The sequence below is a fragment of the Ambystoma mexicanum genome (genome assembly GCF_040938575.1).
Source record: "Ambystoma mexicanum isolate Mex_15411 chromosome 12 unlocalized genomic scaffold, UKY_AmexF1_1 Mex_chr12_unloc.2, whole genome shotgun sequence".
NCBI classification, from domain to species: domain Eukaryota; kingdom Metazoa; phylum Chordata; class Amphibia; order Caudata; family Ambystomatidae; genus Ambystoma; species Ambystoma mexicanum.
This window is the reverse complement of record NW_027182323.1, coordinates 2,246,047-2,252,909: the sequence shown is the minus strand read 5'-3', so window position 1 is coordinate 2,252,909 and position 6,863 is coordinate 2,246,047. Positions and strand designations below refer to the sequence as shown.

General features: G+C 54.1%; 1 non-coding gene across 1 annotated transcript; it reads right to left on the bottom strand.

Moving 5' to 3' along the window:
* Positions 1 to 218: 218 nt before the first annotated feature.
* On the bottom strand, positions 219 to 290 carry TRNAW-CCA (transfer RNA tryptophan (anticodon CCA)). The gene has a single exon. It is a non-coding gene; the product is annotated as a tRNA-Trp (tRNA).
* Positions 291 to 6,863: the final 6,573 nt, after the last annotated feature.

Genomic DNA, 6,863 nt, shown 5'->3' with positions numbered 1-6,863 from the left:
AAGGTCATAATATTTGGCCTGTAAATCAGCAGACTAGTAGTGTGTTTTTCTGCAAATACCACATTTTGATTTTTTAGCAGAAAATAAGAATACATTGACCGGGGTGTTCTAAAAACATATTTTAAAAATTGAACTTCTAGATAACGTGTTCCACGATTGATTTTAAAGACAAAGTTAACAAAACTGCAATCGTTACTTTTAAAACAGAAAAAGCTAATTGACCCCGACGTGATTTGAACACGCAACCTTCTGATCTGGAGTCAGACGCGCTACCGTTGCGCCACGAGATCTATATTTTGATGTGCGTCAGCGTCCAATAAGTAACGGGAGTAGCTGTTTCTTTTATCATGTGTTTTTTTTTCTACGCGATTCTTGCTATTGTGTGCTTCTGTCCTTTCTTCCTTGCAAAGATTGGAACTGTCCAGTCTGTTAGCGGTCTCCGATGGGCCGCCTCCGTGAGCCCCCCACCCCCTGTGGTAATGAGACACAGAGACGGAGATGTTGTCGGTGTGGGCTCCCCGGTGAACTGACGTCACCAGGAGCCGCCCCGTTTATTTAAACTGGCACGCGACGGAGTTGACGTCACTCCGTCGCGTGCGTACCCTTAAAGGGGCAACGCCACACTCCTCCTTTTCCATAACAACAAATTGGAAATAGGAGTACTTAACTAGCACACATCTATGACACATATCACTCTATAAGTTTCAACAAAAACCCCCATTTATTGACAGCCACCCCGGATCCCCCGTGTGTACCTGTCATGGCCTGACCATTAGTCCCCGGTCAGCCTCCCAGCTCAGTCCGTAACATAATCACTGAGATGGGCAGGTTTCCCACGCCCTGATCTCAGGGGGTACCTCCTGCCACCGTCCCTGGCTGGTGTTCCTGGACTGGGTCCGCCTCGAGCCGGCGATTCCACTACGGCGCGTTCTCCCCCACCTTCATCCAGAGCGCCTTCACTTTCTCGGTTGTCCGGGTTGTCCACTCTGGGGTCACCAATCTTCCTGAAGAACGACGCATTCCTGGTTACCGATGAAGTTCCATCCGATGCAGTCACCATTGACCCCTTGACAGCTACCACGTCCAGGGGGGCGGGTTCATACGTGAGAGACAGTTTTCCATGAGGGTGACGATTTCTTACCAGCACCTCATCCCCCAGCGCGATGTGTGGGGGTCTGAGCCCCCTCCGGATGTTCTCCATCTGTGTCCTGACCTGTCTGTCCTCTTCCACCTGCTCATTGTCGATGACGGCGGGGTCTCTGTCCCCCACCTCCGGTATGACATCCCTCGGGCACCGCTGGAATAGTGCTTCTGCCAGAGCCACCCCCGTAGACGAATGAGGGGTGGTGCGGTACCCTCGTAGGAATACGTACAGAGCCCTCTGCAAACACTCCCCTTTTCCATGGGCAATGCGGAACACCTTGTTGAGGGTGCGCATCATTCGCTCGGCCTCCCCGTTGGCGCGGGGCCACAGCGGGGTGACCCGCCGGTGTTGAATTCCATACTCTTTCATGAGCTCTGCGAAACTCTCCCCCTGGAATGGGGCTCCGTTGTCCGAGCACAGCACAGAGGGGAGGCCATGAGTGGCAAAGATCTTCTCCAGCGCCACCACCACGTTCTCAAACGCCACTGAGTCTATAAACTCAACTTCCGGGTACCTCGACCACTCGTCTACCACCACTAGAAAATGCGTGCCTCTGGATGTAGACCCAGAGTCGGCGTGCACCACTTCCCATGGTCGAGTCCCGCGGGGCATTGCTTCAATGGACGGTTCCTTCTGGGCCGGGGCCGCCGCCTGACACCACACACAAGAGGCCACGAACGCCTCCACCTTCCGCTCCAACTCAGGAAACCACACCTTCTGACGGAGGCGAGCTTCGGTTTTGGGGGCCCCTTGATGACCTTGGTGCGCCAGCGCGATGACCTGTGCCACTTTGGCCTGGGGCACTACGATCCTTTCCCCTCTTAGCAGTAGCCCCGACTCGGAGAATGTTAGTTCCTCTCTCACTCTCCACAACTGCTCGAGAGTGACCCTGGCCTCACATGTTCTTCGCTCCACCACCTCCAGCACTGTCTTCCAGGCACCCTTCTGCATGGCCTCCTTCAGGATGGAGAAACACTCGTCGCTTTTCGAAGCCGCCTCAAGTTCCTCCACCTGCATGGAATTGGGTGTCGCAGTCTCTATGACCAGGCAGACGTGTTCGTCGGCTTCCTCCGCCGACACCTGCGAGTCGTTCCTGGGGTGTCGAGATAGGTAGTCCGCCGCATTGTTGGCACCGGGACGATAGGTCAATGACACCCCATACTCCAGCAGGGCGAGCATCCAACGCTCAATCCTCACTGGCGGGCGAGATGACGAGCCCGCCATGATCGGCAACAGCGGCTTGTGGTCAGTGACCACGGTCACGGGACGCCCCAGAATGTAGAGGCGGAAGTGCCGACAGCCCCACAGCACCGCCAGGGCCTCCCTCTCGATTTGAGAGTAACGTTGCTCAGTGTCAGACAGGGCCTTGCTGGCGTATGCTATTGGCCGGACCTCCTGGTCTTTTCCCACTTGCGTGAGCACTGCCCCTAGCCCATATGGGCTGGCGTCCACCACGATCTCCGTCTGCAGGCTCGGGTCAAAGAATGCCATGGTGTCATGCGCCGCTAACGCCCCTCGAATATCGTCAAATGCCGCCTGTTCCAGAGGGCCCCACTGCCAGGTGGTGTCCTTCTTGGTGAGCGACCTCAGGGGCTCAGAGCGGGATGCGAGATTTCTGATGAAACGGCCGCAGTAAGTAACCATCCCCAGAAAACTCCTCACCTCCGCGACATTTTCGGGCGGGCGCGCCTCCTTGATGTCTCTCACTTTGCGGGGATCTGGTGACACCCCATCCGCCTTGAATACGAACCCAAAGAATTCGATCTCCGTCTTCAGAAATTCGCACTTATCCTTGTGTAAAGTGAGGCCCAGCAGACGTAGCCGTTCAAAAGTCTTGGACAGGCGTGACAGATGCTCCGTTTCCGATTTGGCGTACACTAGGATATCATCGCTGATATTAAGGACGCCCTCCAGATCCGCCAGTGCACCTCTTATTATGTTTTGAAAAACCTCCGCTGCCGAGGACACCCCAAAGCTTAGTCTTTTATATCGATAGAGACCCCGATGTGTGGTAAAGGTAGTAATGTATCTGGACTCGGGGTGCAAGACCACCTGATGATAGCCCGATCTCAGGTCGAGCTTAGAGAAAAACCTTGCACCCTGCAGCTCCGCAATAATGTCATCGATGGTGGGGGTGAGGTGTCGCTCCCTCTTTATGGCCTTATTAGGCAGCCGCATGTCCACACAAATTCTCACAGCATCGGGTTGCTTGGGCTTGCGGGCGATGACAATGGGGGACACCCAGGGGGTGGGTCCTTCAACCTTTTCGATTATGTCCAACCCCACGAGGTTGTCAAGTTCACGATCCACCAGATCCCTGAGATGGAAAGGGACCCGTCGGTGCTTCAGCGCCACTGGTTGTATGGATTCATCGATATGGAGCCGGACCGGCTCACCCACCAGCTGTCCAATGCCCTCAAACAGGGATCCATGTTTGGCCAGGAGGACCTGGATGTCCTCTAAGTATACTGCGTATGCGAACGTGACAATACCCAGTGCCTCCGCCGCGGCACAGCAGAGCAGGGTGTTGTCGCTCACCGGTGTAACGTAGAATCGAGCCCGTATGTGTGAGTCCCCATACTGCACACGGGCCACGAATACACCGTCTAGAGGCAAAGGCCGGTCCCCGCCGAAGGTGAATATGCGTGCCCTCGGCGCAGCCAGCGCAGGCGGGGCCAGCATGGTCTTGTAATGCTGGCGGGCCATTACATTTACAGATGCGCCAGTGTCCACTAGCATCGGCACAGAGTCTCCATTAACCAACACATTACACCTGGGTTGTCTATTGGAGCGGGACTTGAGTACGCTCACACTGGACACGAAAAACACGTTCTCCTCATCCTCGTCCTCGTCCTCCTCCTCCTGAGGGGCTCCTTCGTCACCTTGGTCCACCTGGGCAACGTTGGAGGCCCTCTGGGGCCGGAAGAAGCCGGCTCAAACTGGTCCCCTTGGCACAATTTTGGGGGCGGCAGACTTACACATTCTGGCGAAATGGTCAGGGCCTCCGCATCTGCCACACTTGACTCCCATTGCCGGGCACTCCGCGGGGTGCGGGAGATCATAGCCACACTTCGGGCAGGAGACATTCGACCCCTGCGCGCGCTGGCTCTGATTGTTCATGGGGTGCCTCAACCCGCGGCCTCTTCCGACCGCACAGATCTCTTCCACCTTGGCTGGGCGAATACCCGCTTCCATCCTGGTTGCCCGCAGCTCAGAGACCTCGTGGCACCTCCCCAGTTCTAGGATGCGAGGGAGGGTGATGCCCGGCTCTCGCAGGATCTGGCGTCTCAGTTTCCCAGAGCTGCACCCTTGAATGAGTTGGTTCCTAATCATGACCTCGGGGTCATTCCAGGCACACGGTGCTGCCAGACGCCGCAGCCGCCCAAAGAATACATACAGAGTTTCATCATCTTTTTGGCGAGCCGTTCCCATAAGAAAACGTTCATAGTCCGCATTGGCCATTGGCAGAAAATGATTATGGAGTGCCTCCTTTGCCGCAGCAAACGACCCGTCCACCGGCTGCAGGGACATAAATACCTCGTGCACCGCCGGACCAGCAGAGTACAGGAGGGTGGCCAGCTTGCCGTCGTCCGTTGTTTCCATTGTGGCCCTGAAGTACATCTCCAGCCTATCCATCCACATCTTCCACCTCTGTCCCAGGCCCGATGGAGCACCCGAGATATCAAACTCAGGCATTGGCTGTAGGGACCCCGGTGGTTTCGGCGGAGGGGCAGGTGGAAGCACAGGCGGTGCCGGACCCACAACAGCAGGAGCAGCAGCAGCAGCAGCATCCTGGTTCATGGTGGAAAGCGCACAGGCACCCCACAAGATTGGCAAGAAAGGGGCCGCAACTCACCACCAGCCGTGATCTTCGTGAAGGTGTCACTCCAGCCAGCATGCAGACAATGATGTGTCCAAAAATTGAGTAGAGGAAGAGACAGACTCCTATTGCAACAGCAGGCTCCCCATGGAGTCTCCCTGCCTCTGCTCGACAATCATCGTGAAAATTGTCAAAATTTCCTCACGAAATTGACATGTGCTGTGTTCAGCGACCATCCGCCGCTGAAGTTTCCAAAAATTAAGCCCGGATGGCTCACCGACGCTTCGTTATGAAGCCGTGAGTCTCCGAGGCCTGTTCATCAAAATGGCCGCCGGCCGCGTGCGTCGCTTCCTTCTCTGCGGTCGGAGTTCGTCGCGCGCTCACATCCGATCATCTGCGCTGCGGCGGAACTCCCCCGCGTGTCCCAGGAAGCGATCCCGGTCTCGTCGCCACTGTTAGCGGTCTCCGATGGGCCGCCTCCGTGAGCCCCCCACCCCCTGTGGTAATGAGACACAGAGACGGAGATGTTGTCGGTGTGGGCTCCCCGGTGAACTGACGTCACCAGGAGCCGCCCCGTTTATTTAAACTGGCACGCGACGGAGTTGACGTCACTCTGTCGCGTGCGTACCCTACTCTGGTCTTAATTTGAAGACTTCATGGAAGAATCCCGAGCAGGTGATGTGGTGAAATGCATAACATACAGGGCGGTGAGGACTACTCTAGAGTGTCACCAGAGTAATACTCCTGCTTTTTGATCTCTTCCAAAAACTTTGGAGGAGAGCGCTTTTCTGGGTTATTTTAATGCGGCAGGCAGGTAAAGCCTACCCTCTTGCCAGCCAACCTCGCCAAAGCAGCCTCAGAGATTCCCACATGATGCCACCATCCGTGCCTGCCACCAGCAGCCCACCTGGGCCACTGTTATTCATACACCCTCTATACCCATCTGACTCACGCATAAACTGGTCTCCAGCTCTGTTTGAACACTCACCCTCTACAGTACATAATTACCACTGTAAAGGATGTCCAGCTGGGGCAGATGAAGTGTCTGATACGCACCCTCCCCAACCCCCCTCGCAGGGACGCTCCTCATTGTCATCCGCCAGAGCCGCACAGTTTAAGGGACTGGAAGCTGCATGTAGCCACGGCCATATAACCTGGGACCAAGCTTTTACATGATGGATCTCCTTTTCTCTCCTTGGCGCGCTTCATAAATGTGTAAACAAATAAATAAATGCCGCAGTTCATTACCTCTGTTGCTTTGTGTTTGTTTGCTGAAGTTTGTCCCATTCTCAAAACTAAATTCCTTTCTTTTTCAATTCCATTCTGTGCAATAGCACAGGATCATTTCAAAGGTTATCAACCTTCTTTACTGCATTGTCTTTGGGAGCTGTGTATTCTCTCTAGTGCTGATGTCTCCTCTAAAAGTGATCCATGCTTGTTTTTCCTAATACATTTCTATTCACTGATATATTGTCCGGTTCACTTATGAGCCTCAGTTGTTTCACAGAAAAGACAATTGATAGGCTGACACTTTTTATGCGTGGGGAGATTTGTTGGGTGCTGAGTCTCCACAAGGTATGTTGAATCATGTCCCCTGGTTAAACAATCAAATGTATTCCAAACATGTCTTTCCAATACACAATAATACATATTTGAATGGGCAGCTTGGTAAGTTTTACTTTTGTCAAACTGTTGCAGGCACGGATGTATATTTTGGAAACAGGAGAGCCTGATTCCTCTCATGAAAAAATGGCGTGTTCTTGGGCAAATAAGCGTTTTTCTCTCTGTGCCCAAGTCCACTTAAATAGGTTAAAAATATTGCATAACAATCTTAGAACATTTGAGGCCATGCGTGTGTGAGTGAATCTCCGGAGGACCCGAGAGATCCGACAGAAGATC